The sequence below is a fragment of the Mandrillus leucophaeus genome, unplaced genomic scaffold (genome assembly GCF_000951045.1).
Source record: "Mandrillus leucophaeus isolate KB7577 unplaced genomic scaffold, Mleu.le_1.0 Scaffold90, whole genome shotgun sequence".
Classification (NCBI taxonomy): Eukaryota; Metazoa; Chordata; class Mammalia; order Primates; family Cercopithecidae; genus Mandrillus; species Mandrillus leucophaeus.
This window is the reverse complement of record NW_012109808.1, coordinates 5,370,824-5,389,066: the sequence shown is the minus strand read 5'-3', so window position 1 is coordinate 5,389,066 and position 18,243 is coordinate 5,370,824.

The window sequence follows — 18,243 nt, the reverse complement described above, 5'->3', positions numbered from 1 at the left end:
AAAAAAAAAAAAAAAAAGAAAAGAAAAGGAAAAAGTAAAATGGATATAATTTATAATTTGAATTTCTGGTCTATTAAAAATAGTGACATTTTTGTTACGACAGTTTTTAAAATATAACCAAATGAATTTGAGTGATCTCACAATTTCAAAACTAATGCCACTCATTTTTTTGTCAGAATTGTAAAATTGTATTTTCCACATATCAACATTCTTATTAACACAGCTTGATTGAAAGAATTCTGACCATAAGCATGTTGATTATTTCTCTTTGGAACTGGTGAAATCAGAAAAATAAAATGCTTATTTTGCGTACATAGGATCAACAATATTCACTTAATGTGGCCTTATCTGTTTATATTAAAAGGTTTTCTTCTGGCGATCACTCATTTTTATTAAGTAAACATCTAATAAATAACTTATCTTCAAAATATACAAAGAATCCTTCAAACTCAATGATTAAAAAAAAAAACTACTCAAGCATGGGCAAAATAGTTGACAAATACCTCACACAGAAAGATATACAGATGGCAAAAAAGTGTTCAAAAATGTGTTCAACATCATTTTTTTCACTAGAGAAATGAAAATTAAAATAACAATGAACACCACTATAGGGGAAAATAAATTCCACCTCCATCCTCTTGGAGCCCTGGCTGGGCCTAAGAATTAAATTTTCTTTAGACAAATCAACAGGAGAAAATCATACAAATTTATTTAATAAAAGCTTTTGTTTTTGTTTTTTGACACGGGCACTTTCATAAAGGTATAAAAGTCCAAAGAAGCAGTTAGAGTCCATCACTTCACTTAGGTATTAAATTACACAAAGTATAAAAAACTGTGAAAAAGCAACTAAATTATGTGAGGAGGCTTAAAATATAAGTTATTTTAACAAGATCTGTACAAAATTCTTTGGGTCACAATTTTGCACCCTTATGCTAAAAATGGTGCATATTTCACATGGGAATTTTATATCTAGGTTTAAAGAAAGATCAAGAAGGAAGATCGCAGTGAACTTAGTGCACCTGCTATGCATACCAATTCAAATGGCTAAAGTTAGAAAACAAACAAATACACAAACTGACAGTAGCAATGCTAGTGAATATTCAGAGCAATAGGAACTCCCATTTATTGCCGTTGGGAATGCAAAAAGGGAGAGTAGCATTGGAAGTCAGTTGGGCAATTTCCTACAAAGCTAAACATAGTCCTGCCACGCATTGCAGCAAATTGCACTCTGATTGATTTGAAAGCTTATGTCTACACAAAAACTTACGCTTAAATGTTTATAGCAGCTTTATTCATAATTGTCAAAAACTGGAAATAACCAGGGTGTCCTTAACTAGATAAGCTGTGGTACATCCATACAATGTAATATTATTCAGCAATTTTTAAAATACACAAATTCGTATCTTAAAAAGACATGAATAAATATTCAAGAGCTATCTCTAAGTGAAAAAAAGTAATCTGAAATGACTACAGATTGTATGATTCAAATAATATGACATTCTGGAAAGAGCAAACAAAGAGATCTTAAAAAGACCAGTGGTTGCTAGGGATCCTAGGAAAAGGGGGAAAGATTAAATAGATGAGACATATGGAAATTTTCAGAATGAAGGAGTATTATGTATGATATGGTAATGGCAAATACAGGAGTTTATGCATTTGTCAAAACCTGCAGAATTTTACAGCACAAAGAAACATGATGTGGGAAAAACCTATTCAGGAGGATGTAGGATCTCAGGATTGAATGCACACTGTGACAAAATGTTCTAACTGCATTACAAATAATTAAAACAACTTCACTGAAGGGGTCCAGGGAAAAGATGCTGACCTAAATAACTTTGGAAATTAGTGGAGTCGATATGAATAAAGGCAAAAGGAACTGTACATAATCACTCTATTCAAGTTGCTATATTAGCTTCCACTTGAGATGGGTTTACAATTCTAATACTGCTATACAGGTGTACTAAAAGTGAACAATTAAGCACATACGTGGTACATGGAGCCATGTTTCTCACTGTTGGAGAGAGAAAGTTTACAGATATAGTTGGGAAAGGTAGGGAGAAGTCTAGAATGATCAGTGTGGTAACGAATTACAGATGAAGACATCAGTATGAACTAATATTTTGTTCAATGTAGCTACAGAGGATAACACCCCCAAAATACTGGAAAATATATATGTACACAGGGTTATTATGCACACATATATTTTCATGCTCTATCAGCTACGTTTATATAAAAGCAATGAAATCAGTATCAAGGAACGCACCTAACACCCAGATCTTGATTATTAATACCATTCTGCAATAAAAGGAAGAAAACTGGCTGACAAGCAGGATAAAGGTAGAAAATATACAACAGAAGCCTGGTAAAGTAGTACTCAAAATACACACACACTCTTACATTGGTAGGGATACGTCAAAGGGAGAAGCCTACTGAAAGGGCTCCCATTGGTCAAAGTTAGAAAAATTTGAGCTATAACATAAGTAAAGAGATATTTGATTATAACCCAACACAGAAAATAAATACCCACTGAAGTCTACTTTGACTTAAACGTGGTTGAATACATAAATAAATGGAAGAGAAGTGACAAATCTCCGATGTAGGAATCCAAATAATTTATGTAAAAAACTCTGCTCTTAAGGAGGTGAAACAAAACTCTTCACTCTTTAAGTGTGAGATGGATACAGTGACTGCCTCTAAAGACACAACATGGAAATGGGAATAAGACAATAACTACACAATAGAGAAACCTGACAAAACACTTCAGCTAAGGAACAAGATCTAATCAACAGCCATAAATCATGTTTGTAACATGTACCTGCTATGGTTTGGATGTGTCTTCTCCAAAATCCAGGTATTGCCAATGTGATACTATTAAGAGGTGGGGCCTTTAAGAAGTGATTGGACCATCAGGTATCTCCCCTATTCATGAGATTAAGGACTTTAACAAAGGAGGCTTCATTCAGTGTTGGGCTAACTTGCCCTTCTGCCTTCTGCTGTGTGAGGACACAGCAAGAAGACCCTCACCAGACAAAATGCTGACACCTGGGTCTTGGACGTTCCAGCCTCCAGTACTGTGAGCGGTAAATTTCTGTTCTTTATAAATCCCCAGCCTATAATAGTCTTTTAACACAGCACAGACTATGAAAGTGCCCTTGGCGTGATGTGATGAAAATGGCACTTCTTTAATATGCTTTTTTTGCGAGAAACCCCTAACCCCATTCTAACCATAGAAAGCACAAAGTAAACAACAAAAAAATAAAAAGCATCAGAATAATTCCAAGAGAGACATTCTACAAAATACTCAACCAGAACCCCTCAAAGCTGTTGAGTTTATCAGATGCAATGAAGAAACTGTCACAGCCAAGAAGAGCATAAGGAGACATGACAAATAAATGTATTACAGTAACCTGGATAGAATCCTGGAAGAAAAAAAGAGCATTAAGTGAAATTTTAAAAACCGGTTTAAACTGTAAGCTTTAGTTAATGGTAATATATCCATACTTTGTTTTAATTGTAATAAATGAGCGATACTAATATAACATGTTAAGAACAGTGCAAACTCAGTGTGGGGCACATTGGACTCTGTGTACAATCTTCTTAATTTTTCTCTATATCTAAAAAATGTTCTAAAAAGTAAAGCTCAGTTTTTAAAAAGCAAGCAAAATAGTCCTGCCTTCATACAAGATAAATTTTGCACTTAGTATCCTCATTATACCTGTGAACAAGAAAAAAATACAAATTCTTTAAAGCAGTGAGAACATTTAAAACGTCTTTTATTGGCTTAAATTATATATTTACATAGAATTTTATCTTGTTATTACACAAATTAATGATCAAAAGCCCCTTGTAATCAACATATCATATTTTACTACAAAAAATTACAAATTAATTTTTAAAATATTTTGTGAAATAATGGTGCTACATTTAAAAGGACTTTAAGTAAAATATTACTAGTCCACAATTGATTTAAAAACATACAATACAAATATGAACTGATAATGATTAAATCTAAAAAAGAGACTTTTCAAATGCATTTCAATGAAGTTGGGCTGTTCTGTGTAAATGTGTGTGTGTTCTTGACTTCATGTATCAATGTGTTTACTGGTTGTGAAACATATTTTTGATAAGATTATTTTTCATTTTTCTAGATGTAAAAAAATACTGATGTAATTTAAATAAATTTTATTATAACAATGACAATCATGTTTTTTAATTTTTCTGTTAAAAGCTAAAATAATGATTTATCATTAAAAATTCTTTGTGATGATCTATCAACAAGTAATGAGTTTCTCCTTAAAGAGTGTTGAAAGAAAAAAATGTTAACCATATTATTTTCAAAATTATTTGTTATCAAGTCCTTAGTAGCATTTATTTCCTCAGAGTCTGGAAATTTTACCAAAAACAAGATCTTATCAAATGGCTGATTATGTATGTGACACTTTTATTTTGAAGCACCTCATTTAATCTAATACACTCAGTATTTAAAATCTAAATATTAATTTTAATAAATTTTTATTATCATGCTATATTTTAACAAAATACTTTTATCACAGATGTTAAATTCATTTTGCCAATACTTTTAAGTTTGAGGTTTATGTCATTCCAAATATGGGAATAATTATTACATTACCTACATGTTTAAGCAAATCTTTATGGTCAAGCTGATCAGAAAAATCAGGCTTACTTTTTCTCTTAAAGAACAATTGATTCCATATTTCAACTGAAATATACATATGAATAAGTATTTTTTGTAAACATACACAACACATTTTATAATACAGATTACTAAAAATACCAACTTAATTTAGAGAGAGAATTAGCTTTAGATTTCATAATAAATTACTGAACATATATTTATTTTTATTTGATTTATAATAAGTCAATGAAAGTGTAGCTATAATTGTGAGATATTAAAGAGGTGAAAAGTATGATGCAAAGCACTTTTTTTGGTGAATGTGTATTATGGATGTGCTGGGCATTTGGGGATTAATTACCACACATGTGTACATTTACACATATTTATGCACATACAAATGCGTATGCATGCATATGTGTGTAGTGTGTATGCATATGAATTTATGCAGACACATGAATGTATTTTTACCTATCTACATATGCATGCATGTGCATATGTGTACCTGTATGTATATGGGTGTATAGACATATATGTGCTATTTTTATTATGAAGTCTCATAATCAAATTTTCATTCTACTTGATAAAAGAGAAAATCATATACTGCTAAAAATTATTGGCCCAGAAGAGAGTATATGTAGCCTATAATAGTAATTTTTTTTGTAAACAGATGGACAAAGGTGTAAAACATTTTATAAATTGAAAGAGATGAAGGCCATAACTGGAATAAATATTTAATAATCTCTTTAGAAAAAAATAGGATTTAACAACCTTATTTATTCTCACAAATATATGTATAAGAGATAAAATAATTTTTTGCTCATGGGTCTTAAATAATAAATCTTAAAGTACTTCAGGGTCCAAAAAGTAAAGTATGTTTTGATGTAACTTCCTGATCACACTCTATGTTTTCTGGAAGCACTGTTCTACTCATGATAGACTACTATAGTCTGTTTGTGTCCCTCCAATGTTCATATGTTGGAATCCTAAACCTCAATTTGACAGTATGATATCAGACTCTTTGGAGCTACCAAAGAGCTACTTAGGTCATGAGAGGGGCATCATCCTACACGGAAGTAGTGCCATCATGAAAACACACAAGAGAGCTTGCCTCTTCTCTCTCTGCTGTCTGCTATGTGGGGACAAAACAAGAAGACAGTCATCTGCAAACCACGAAGAATTAACTCACTGGACACTAAAACCACCAGCACATTGATTTTTGAATTTCTCAGCCCCTGAAACATGTGAAATACATTTGTATAGCTTAAACTACTCAGCCCAGAGTATTCTGTTAATAGCAGCCTGCACTAAGAAATCAACCTGGTGATAAGTATCTTGGAAAGCATTTTAAATATATTTGGGAAAAAGGTCTATGTTTGTTCTTGGTAGGTTAATTTGATATTTCTGTATTTAAGCTGGGTAAATGATTAGTTTATGTTTCTATAAGGTGCCAACATCTGTACCTTATAGAACTATTTCTGTCAAACTAGAAAAGTTCTTATTATGAAGTGGGCTAAAATTTTAACAATCTACTATGTATAACATATTGTATTTAAGATTAACATATATTGGTTGGGTCAAGGTTTTTGGATTAAATCTGGGTGCTTGTGCTCTTCTAATGTCCATGTAAGTTAATTGTTTCAACACAGACAAAACTAGGCTGCCGAGAATAAGACTAAGCAAAGTGAGTGGTTTATATACAAGGGTTTCGTTTTTCCTGAATATCCTCATACACATGAATTAACTTTCCATCATTCTGGGGCAGTGAGTAAAATCCATATGCATACTGTATGTTTCTTTCATTTTCAGTTCATATTGGCAATAATAACTTTCACACAGCACTTTTCAAGGAAATTAATGACTGGCTGGAGTTAATGGACTAAGGAGCAACCCCTCCCAGGCAGTCATTAATCTCTAGAAATCCCTTGTACTGCAATTGCAATTGCTTAAATAAAAGCTTGCAAGAGAATTTGAAGAGAAATGCTAGACCTGTACATGTCACTACAGAACAAATGGCAGTTTCGATCCCAAATAAATCTCTAAATGAACAAATAATTTGTGTTTCAATTGTTCTGTTTCCTGAAATGCTGTGCAGCATTTATCACTTTTCAAAGTGCCAATGCAGATTGTATTTCTTCAGGATTCAATGCAGGATGGAATTATCCTAAAGTGGATTTTCACCTGAAGTAGTAGAATGTAAACAGCACTTTAAAGAACTAATTTGCAATATTAGTTTTTTATATTTATAAATAACTTTAGAAGGCCCTTGGGTCCAAAGAGTTGTAACTTAAGCAAAACTGGCAGTAATTGAGTATGCGTAAAATGTCTTTATATATATATATTCTCTTTCCCAAAACACTATTATCCACTGGTATCATTGTGTGTAGATATCCTCTTCTCTCCGAATGCCCCTTCTTATTCTTTGCTATCGTATGAATATTTGTGTCCTTGGAAAATTCATAGGTTGAATATTAACCCCCAATGTGATGGTATTAGGAGATGAAGCTTCTGAGAGGTAACTAGGTTATGAGGGTAGAATCCTCACCAGAACTTGACCACGATGGTACCCTAATGGCACACTTCCAGCCTCCAGAACTTGTTTTATGCCACCAAATCTTTGGTAATTTGTTCTGCTTCAATAAAACGGATATACTATACCATTTTCTTAAGAGTTCACAATAAAATCCTGTGAGTACATATGTATCTGTTAATGAGAAATAAAATTCTATTGTTTATAAACCACCTAAGTTATTTGTTACAGCATCCCTAACTGACAGTACTTTTTCTGACTTGGTTTCTTTATCTTATCTAAAACTAGTGTTACTGTGGGAACATGCTCAACCATTTTTTCTTATTGTAGGGTTATAAGCCTTCAGTTACTTTCTATAGGTTAAAGTCTTACCCCAATCTGAACTAACCTACTTTTCACTTAGTCTGCTTCTCTTTCAGTGATTTCAACTGCAGCAAACAAGCATCATCGACATCCATACCAGAGAAGTCATTTTCAAAATTCTCTTTTCTTCACTAAGCCCCATCAATTATATTTTCAGAACAGCATCTCAAATGTATCCATTGCTTGTCAGTTATATAACCACTTCCTAATCTGATGTGACATTGCCTTTCACATGGATTTATGGGCAGCATAATTGATTTTTTTATTGCCATTCTTATTCCCCTTAAATTGCCATTTCCAGAGAGTAATCAATGATCTTCCTAAAATGCATGACTATGTTACCTTACCAGTAAGATCTTCAATGATGTGACATTGTCTTTTTAATACTGGTCAAGCTATTTCATATGATTTACAAGATTATCAATAATCTGGCCTTCATGAATCAATAAAAAAGAAAAATATTGTGAATATTTTGTCATTGTTCAGAAGTCCTCCCTTTGCTCATTGTGATGGTCAGACCCTAGCCTCCTAGCATTCTTGTGAAATCTTTTTCCCTTGAGTGCAGGTAGAATCTGTGATTTGCTTCTTATCAATAGATATGGCAAAGGTGAATGGGTGTATATGATTAGATGAAAGTGATTATGTTACACAAAGATTGCAACACCTGTCATCATACTTGGAGGCTCTCTTTTTTGCTGATTTTAAAGAAGAAAGTTGCCATGTGGGGGGTTGCCCTACTAATAAGGCCACATGGCAAGCAGCTGAGAGTGGCTTCTGGCCTGTAACTAGTAAAATACCGAGGCTCTCAGTCCACACATCTGCAAGGAACAGAATTTTGCCAACAACCACATGAATGAACTTGGAAACAGATTATTCCCACATGACCTAGGAAAGCCTCAGATGAGAATCCAGTCTTGGCAGATACCTTAATTGCAGCATTGCAGGGGATCCAGCTAAGCTGTGCCTAGATTTCTGACCCACTGAGACTGAGAAAATAACTATGTGTTGTTTTATGCTACCAAATCTTTGTTAATTTGTTATACATCAAAGAAAATGAATTTACTCTACCACTGCCTTAGGAGTACAAAGATCTTTGGAGTACATATGTATAGCTAGGTGTCAACAATATAAAGCAGAAGGTTATTTTTTATACTCAAACACAGACATAAACCAGTACATTTACAGAGAGCAAGAATATAAATTTTCTTTCTTTCTTTTTTTTTTTTTTTGAAATGGCGTCTCGCTCTGTCACCCAGGCTGGAGTGCAACGGCACAATGTTGGCTCACTGCAACCTCCGCCTCCCAGGTTCAAGAGATTCTCCTGCCTCAGCCTCCTGAGGAGTTGCGATTACCGGAATGCGCCACCACATCCAGCTAATTTTTGTAGTTTTAGTAGAGATGGGGTTTCACTATGTTGGTCAGGCTGGTCTCGTACTCCTGACCTTGTGATCCTCCCGTATTGGCCTCCCAAAGTGCTGGAATTACTGGTGTGAGCCACCGTGCCAAGTCTATAACTTTTTTCTTTAAACCTGCTTTAGATAATAACAGGAAAGTGTTACCTCAAATAGTTAAGCATAGGTGAGCTAAGATAGTACTCTGAGGGGAAAAAAATGGTAATTAGAATAAAAAGAAAAAGAAAAAAAAAATGTGACAAGCATACAGTGTGGAGAGAAGATAAATGGGGAGCCCCAAGAGACATTTGAAGAAAAAGGAGTACTCACCCCTAGAAAGGGTGAAATAACTGAGACTGATACTTCAAAGCCCCAGCTATTTATTTATACGTCAAACTAGTCACAGTTGAGGGCATAGAAAACTTTCCCTCTTGCAGCCTGGGAATTTAAAGCTGAAAATCAAATATTGAACTGTGTTACTTAAATTTTACAGATTAAAAAAAAAAAAAAAAAACTAAGTCCCAAAGAGCCTAAGTTAACTTTCTCAAAATCATACAGCTTACAGTTGGCAGAGCCCAAAATAAAAATGAAGATTTCACTTCCTTCAAATGATATATCTCTTTCACCCTAATTTATTTTGAATCACAGCGTAACAGATTATATGGTTTGATTGATACATCAAAACAAGTACTTATTACAGGCAAGATGCTTCTGTGTTAGTAAAACAGTTTCTGCTTTGAAAAGAGACTGCAAATATTTGTATTTTAATGACTTTTGTTCAGTGTTTTGAATCTTTCTGCCCTTTCAAAGTAAATATCTAAATATTCACAAACTATTAAACCTCAAAGTGATAGAACATTAATTTTCAGGTCCTCTATATGTTTATTAAGGCTCTGTCTAGAAGTTAGGAGTTTTTTACCTTAGACATCAAGTTAACATGTAACTTGGGGTAGAAGATAATTTTGTTGGCATCTGATGAGACCCTTGAAGGGTTGTTAGATCCTGTTTCATGTAAGAATAAAGGGTGAACAGTTGCTAGAGCTGTAATGATGAAGAATAAGATGAAGTGGGGGCAAAAAATCCTGTAAGGGTGGCTTTGTTAACTGAGAATCCACCTCAGATTCACTGGACAAGGTCAGTTCCAATATATGGGATGGCTGATAGTAGATTTGTAATCACTGTAGCACCTCAAAATGATATCTGGCCTCATGGGAGCATGTAGCCTATGAATGCTGTTGCTATAGTTGTGAGTAGGCAGATAATGCCAGTATTTCAGGTTTCTGGAAATGTAAATGATTCATAGTATAAACCTCGGCCAACATGTAAGAAAAGGCAGATGAAAAATATTGAAGTGCCTTTTGCATGAAAAAAGCGAACCATTCAGCTGTAGTTTACATATCGGCTGATATGAGTGACTGAAGAGAAGGCAGTTGAGGTGTCTGAGGTGTAGTGTGTGGCCAAAAACAACCATGTAATGATCTGGAGGATTAGGCAGGCACCAAGAAGTGAGCCGCAGTTTCATCATGTAGAAATGTTTGATGGCGTGGGAAGATCAATGAAGGAGTAACGAATAATTTTTATTAGCAGAGGTGTTTTGTAGGTATTGGTCATTAGTGTTCTCTTATGGTTGAAATACAATGATGATTTTTCATGTCATTGGTCATGGTTATAGTCCAGGTGAGAATAATGGCATATGCACTATTTTGTGTTCTTTTTGTTATAGGGTTTGTAGATTTCTCTTTGAAACCTTCTTCTATTTTTGGGGTGGCCAGGGTTAGTTATCAGTGATGCTGTTGGTTGTGGTATTGTGTTGAATTTCAGTAGGGCTTTCGTGGGGTTAAAAGTCTTTTTTATTTATTTGGGAGGAATAGTGATTGTTTTTGTTTATACTGTGGCGATGGCTATTGAGAAATATCCTGAAACATGAAGGTCAAGTATTGACATCTGAGGGGCTTTATTATTAGGATTATTAATAGAGTTGGTGCTGGTTTGGTGAATAGTTAAGAATGATGGGTTACTGGTCACGATTGATTTTAATAGCATAGAGAGTTGGATGATTTTTGAGGGTGAGAGGGCTGGATTATTGTGCGAGGATTCTGTGGGTGTGGCTGCCTTGTAGAGTTATGGGTGTTGATTAGTGGTAGTTGCTGGTTGACCACTATTTGTTAGTATTTATATTGTGATTGAAATTACTCAGGGTAATAGATTAGATAATTAAGAGTAGGGTTAGAAGGGATGGGATAAAAATGGAAAGAAATTAGAGTTTAATTAGACCTTTCTGAGTAGATGCAGTGACAGAGGCTGAAATTTGGGTTTGTGAAATGGTCTTTTGTATAGACTTTTCTAGTCAAATTAGCTCTGGTAGAAGTGAGGCCAGGTTTTGGCTTGTGAATAGGCTGGAGTGGAAGGTTGTATGGTGAATTGTGGTTGAATAAAATCCTAGTATACTGGAGAAGTTGAATGTCTGTAATGGATATTTCAGCTTAAGGTTATTGGTTATGAGATTAATTTCTATTGCTGTCAAGAAGCCTAAGGTGGTCACACTTAGGGCTGTGAGCTTCAGGTGGAGTGGTACTGTTATTTGGGGAATAAAACAGGAATAATACTGTTGGTGATAAGGAATCCGGTGAAGATGCTGCCGGATTGTTAGGCCCTTAATTGAGTTAACTAGGAAGGGGTTATTTTTGTTAATAATAATCAGAATCACGAAGCGAGGTAGTCTTATTAAACTGAAGAAGATAATATAGTACTGTAGACAGCTGTCAAGGAGGTGGCGATAAGAGTAATAGAAAGGGCTCAGGTATTGGTGTATGATATGTCTGTGGTTTCGATAAGATGTTTAGACTACAAGCCTGTGAGGAAAGGCATACCTGTAAGTGCAAGGCTGCCAATAATAAGGGAGCAGGAAGTGAGGGGTAAAGTCTTGAATAGCCCTCCTATTTTTCAGATGTGTTGTTCGTCATTGAGACTATGGATAATGGACTCTGAACATGTAAATAATATAGCTTTAAAAAAGGCGTGACTACTGACGTGAAGGAATGTTAGGTGTGGCTGATTAATGCCAATTGTGATTATTATAGGGTCCAGCTGGCTTGAGGTGGAGAATGCTACCATTTTTTTGAGGTCATTTTGTGTTAGAGCACAGATTGCTGTGAATAAAGTAGTATAGCTCCCAGACATAATGTAAAGGTTTGCATTGATAGGTTATTTTCTATTAAAGGGTGGAAGCGGACGAGCAGGAACACTCCTGCCACAACTATAGTTCTGGAGTGGAGTAGGACTGAGACTGGAGTTGGACCTTCTATGGCGGATGGAAGTCAGGGATGGAGGCCAAATTCAGCTTACTTTCGCACTGCTGCTAAGAGAAGCCTAATTAATGGAAGGGAGTTGGGAGTAGGGTCTAGAATAAATATTTGTTGAAATCCTCATGTATTAGAGGACACGAGGAATCATGCAATAGCTAAAATAAAGCCAGTATCACTGATGGAGTTGTACAGAACTGTTGGCGGGCTGCTATATTAGCTTCTGCTTGGTGGTACCCTCAGCTAATTAGTAAGCAAGACATGATTCCTATGCCTTCTCATCTGATAAAGTGTTAAAAGAGGTTGTTGGCAGTAACCAGAATTAATATTGTGATGAGGAAAATAAACAAGTATTTGAAAAATTGGTTAATGTTGGGTTCTGAATTTATGTACCATGCTGAGAATTCTACAACAGATCAGGTAACAAATAGTGCTACTGGGATAAATATTGTGGAGAAGTAGTCTAGTTTGAAGCTTAGTGAGAGTTTGAGAGTTTGGGTTGTTACTCAAAGTCAGTTTGAGATGATGACTTCTTGGCCTGTGCATATAAACATGGTTGTAGGAATGAGGCTAATGATGAAGGTGCATGCAATAGATGTTTTTACGTAATTTGAGTAGGAACATTTTTGCAGGAGTTGGCTAAGAAAATAGTAATCAGTAAGGTTAAGGGGATTAGGGCTGTTATAGCAGTGGAAGAATGCCTGTTTGTTACTTTTTTTAAAGCACCAGTGTTTTTTGTTCCTAAGACCAATGGATAACTCTAGTCCTTTAAAAGTTGAGAAAGCCATGTTTTTAGGCACGGGGGCATGAGTTAGTAGTTCTTGCATACTTTCTCGGTAGATAAGAAGTTGCAGGCTTCTATTATTAGATAAAAAATCTAATGTTTTGGTTAAACTATAGCTACAGCATGCAAACCTTATAATAATTTCGTGGTTTGTGGATAATAGGAGGAGAGGCACAAGATGTATAGATATTAATGTATTTTCTCATGTGAAGGAAGATGTAATACCGTCAATGTAATATGCAAGTGTCCTTTGTTGTGTCATGATTAGCATATACAGGGAGTAAAGTGCTATAATCAGTGTACTAAGTCCTGTAAGCATAATAGTAATATTTGACCAGAAGAATGAGGCCATAATCACAGAGTTCTTCTACTAGATTAATGGTAGGGGGTAAGGAAAGGTTAGTGAGATTTGCTAGAAGTCATCAGGAAGTTGTTAGCAGAGGCAGTGTTTGAAGGTCTCAGGTAAGTAATATGGTTCAGCTATGGACTTGCTCGTAGTTTGAATTTTCTAGGCAGAATAGTAAGGATGAAATGAGTCTGTGAGCAATTATGAGGGTTACTGCATCTGTAAAGCTTCAGTAGGGTCCGAATAGTGTTAGCCATAGTCAGAAGTGCTATGTGGCTTACAGAGGAGTAGGCAATACGTGATTTTAGATGGGCTTGTGGTAGACAAATAGAGCTTGTCATAACTATTCCTAGTAGAGGTGATAGGAGGAAAGGGTAGGCTATATGTTCTGTTAGGGGTTGAGGGTAAGAGTAACCCATATTATACCATTGGCACCTAGCTTTAGGAATACTGCTGCAAGTACTATTGAACTGGCAATAGGGGCTTCTACATAGACTTTGGGGAGTCATAGGTGAAATCTGTATAGAGGTATTTTCACAAGGGAGGGGAGTTCATAAGAGGAGAGTGATAGAAAGGGCTAGGATGGGAGCAATAATTTAAAGGGTAATAGTAAACGTTGAGGGCCGTAAAGGTTCTTTGGTGAAAAGTTTTATTGCATCAGCAAATGGTTGAAGCAGCCCGTGGGGACCTACAATGTTAGGTCCTCTGTGTAGTTGTATACAGTCTAAGATTTTTCATTCGATGATTTTAAAGAATGCTATAGCAATAAGAGTGGAGATAATGAGTAGGAGAAGGTTAATTATGGGCATATTGTTAAGAACAGAAGTTGAACCTCTGATTATAAAGTTTTATGTTTTATGCAATTGCCGGGCTCTGTCATCTTAACAAACCCTGCTATTGGATAGGGTACGTGATGATTTTTTAGATTGAGATAGCATCGTCTATGCAGTGAGGGTGGTTTATGAAGTGGGCCCTGTTTCTCTTGTCCTTTCATACTAGGAGAAACATTAAATAGATAGAAACCAACCTGGATTGCTCCGGTCTGAACTCAGATCACGTAGGACTTTGATCATTGAACAAATGAACCCTTATTAGTGGCTACACCATTAGGATGTCCTGATCCAACATCGAGGTTGTAAACCTTATTGTCAATATGGACTCTAGAATAGGATTGTGTTGTTATCCCTGGGTAACTTATTCCATTGATGAAATTATTGAGTCAATGTGTATTAACTTGCTTAGACTAGTGTGGTCTTAGTTTAGATTGTTCAGAGGTTGAATTATGCTCCAAGGTCACCCTAACCAAAATTTTTAAGGCAGAGATAATAGGCTAGGACCTGTGGGCTTGTTTGAGTTTTTATTTGCGTTAATGAATTAAAGCTCCATAGGGTCTTCTCATGTTATTTGTTTATATTCGCCTCTTCACGGTCAGGTAAATTTCACTGATTAAAAGTAAGAGACAGCTCAACCCTTGTGTGGCTATTCATACAAGTCCTTATTTAGGGAACAAGTGATTATGCCACGTTGCATGGTCAGGCTACCACCACAGTTGAACATATGTCACTGGGCAGGCAGTACCTCTAATACTGGTAATGCTAGAGGTGATGTTTTGGTAAGCAAGCAGGGTAAGATTTGCCAATTTCCTTTTAGTTTTTTGTCATCTTTCCTTAGAGCATACTTGTGTTGGGTTAACATTGTAAATAACAGGGTGCTTATTATATCATTTATTAATATTAGGCTGTTAACTGTCAGTGGGTTATTCAGGTCTGATGTAAGCTTATGCAATGGAGAACATGTTCATGTTACTTATATTAACATTATTGCTTCTATTAAGTAATAGATTAGTCCAATGTGATGTTAGGAGTTCAGCAGAGTGATTAGAATCTAAGATAGTTAGATGTTGAGCTTAAATGCTTTCTTAATTGGTGGCTGTTTGGGGGCCAACTATGGTGGTAATATTTTTTACTCTCTGTTGGAAGGTTGTTTCCTAGGGTCTAAAAAGTTATCCCTCTTTAGACTAACAGTTAAACTTACGGGAAGATTAGGTAATTCTGTGGGTAAGTTTAAAGTTGAATTAGGATTCCATCTTGGACAACCAACTATCACCAGGCTCTCGGTAGGCTTGCCATGGCTACTCATGAATCTTCTATTTTGCCACACAGGTGAGTGTGCTCTTTTAGCTGTTCTCGGGTAACTTGTCTGGTTTTGGGGGACTTGGCTGTGTAAAGTTATTTCTATTTAATACATTATGCAGAAGGTGTAAGGGTTTGTCTTTGTTTTTGAATGCTTGATACAACTCTTTAATCTCCTCATTTGAAGAATGAGAAGGTTATCACGAAAATTGATGGAAAGAGTCAACTAAAATATTATATCCTGTGAAAGGCAACAGTTGGAGAAAATATCACACACTTTCTAGGGATTGAGACAATCCAAAGACTAATTTAGATCGCTGTCTAAACTATTTAAGATCTGAGTGTCAGCAGAGAGTTAAGTAGCTCATTTCAGTGGCATTGGAAGATCCAAGATATAAACATCAGCAGAAAAAGAAGTGAAATTGGGAAAATGAAAATGATACATTCATTTTCTATAGTATCTATTGATTATTAATAAACTTCAATGATTAATGTTCTATCAATAAAGTAATATTCCAACTAAGGATACTTAGACTATTCAGATAGGAGTATCATAAGTTAACTGATTTGTTTATGGTTGAATATATAGTTTATAATTAGAATCCACCTTTGTTTTCATCTACATAACCTTGTGGTTACAGGAAGAAAGGAAGAAGCTTATTGAAAAAAATGAGAGGAGAAGAGAAGAATAAAAAGATATTTACCAGAAAGGCTGATTGTGTTCCAGACACATTCTACTATGGCCTGAGATCTCCTCTGAATTATTTAAGTGTAACCCAAACATAACTGGGAGGTAACTATGATATGAGCAACCTATTAATCAGACATCAGAGGTGCTAATTACTACTACTAATATGGTTTGGCTGTGTTCCTACTCAAATCTCACCTTGAATTGTAATAATCCCCACATGTCAAGGATGGGGCAAGGTGGAGATAATTGGATCATGGATGCAGTTTCCCTTACACTGTTCTTGTGGTAGTGAATAAGTCTCATGAGATCTGATGGTTTTATAAATGGTAGTTCCCCTCGCTAGCTCTCTTGCCTGCTGTCATGTAAGATGTGCCGTTCTCCTCCTTTGCCTTCCTCCATGATTGTGAGGTGTCCCCAGCCATGTGGAACCATGAATCCATTAAACCTCTTTTCTTTATGAGTTACCCAGTCTTTGGTATATCTTTATTAGCAGCGTGAGAGCAGATTAATACAACTTCTTACATTGGAACTCAAACTGCCATTTAATGATCATTTTAACTTCTGCATCCATTTTCACTTCTTAAAATTTTTACTTCAAGGAAAATAAGCACAGTTAAGTGAGATAATGAATATGGCAATGCCCAGTATATCAACATTTGTCAGCAAATGATTTTGGAATGTTATTTAACCTGATCTTCGCTCATATTTGTGGAGAAGATTTTATTATGCCATTTTTAATATAAATTCCTAGAGGTCATAAAAGAATACTTAGAATTGTTTTTTCATGGCTCTCATTTTCTTCAGAATTCATTAATAAGAACTTATACCTCTTAAATGAAGAACTTCTGTACTGAAGAAGCAGCATAGATATATTATGTATTACGTTCTAGACCTTCTAGGAGCTTATGATCAAACTGAGAAGAGCACAACCGAAATTTCAGAGTATGGTTCTAAATGTTATAAATCTTCAGACAAAGGAGATTAATGTCCACAAGAATACCCAGAGTAAACTCCATGGAACTGGCAGGATTTGGTTGAAATTTATTAGACAAGGAAAGGAGAGAAAAAAAGGCACTTGAGCGTCTCAGAAATAATTACAGCGATAGTATCAAGGCAGAAATTGGGTATGTCACCGAGAATATTAGCATTCATTGTGGGCCGGATATGCACGAAACCAAATGTCTACATAAAATACACAAATTAATTTCCAAGTAAAATCTTCAAAACTGTAAAGGACATACATATTTTACTACTCAAAATAACTTTTGTGATAGATATTGACTTCAATATCTTACACATAATCCCAAAGTGAGTGGACACCTCTCTGATTCTTTGCAGAGCAACAGGATTGCCTCACTGCTTGGATTCCACAATGGCCTTAATAAGCACTAAGCTTCCTCCCAACCTTCATGAGAACTCTCCAAGTCCCTCTGCTCTTCTATTCCTGAGCTCTCACATGCTCTCCCTGTTCAATACTAACACCCAACACACCCGTGAACTGTTCTTTCTATCAGATTTCTCTACATATCCAATCACACTAAGGTTTTGCCATTTTAGTAGCTTTATTGAAGCTGAGACTTCAGATGAGTTGGTGAATGGTTCATACTGAGCCTGACAAACTTCCCCACTTAGGTTCCTCTTCTTCCTACCTCAGGCACTCTAGATCAGAAACCATAGAAAATCCTACCTTTGATTCATTCAAATTAGCCTCACTTCCTTCTCTAGAACCTTAACACAGTCTGACATCCCATATCCCACAGAGACTCAACTACTAACAAACTGCTAATCAAGTTTCAACTTTTTCCAAAATCTGTTGTTCAAGTATAAGGCCATGTTGTAAAAGATTTTATTTTATTTTATTTATTTATTGTTTGAGTTGGAGTCTCGCTCTGTCGTCCAGGCCACAGTGTAGTGGAGCGATCTCGGCTCATTGCGACTTCCGCCTCCCGGGTTCACGCCATTCTCCTGCCTCAGCTTCCCGAGTAGCTGAGACTACAGGCGCCCGCCACCACACCCTGCTAATTTTTTGTATTTTTTAGTAGAGACGGGGTTTCACCGTGTTAGCCAGGAT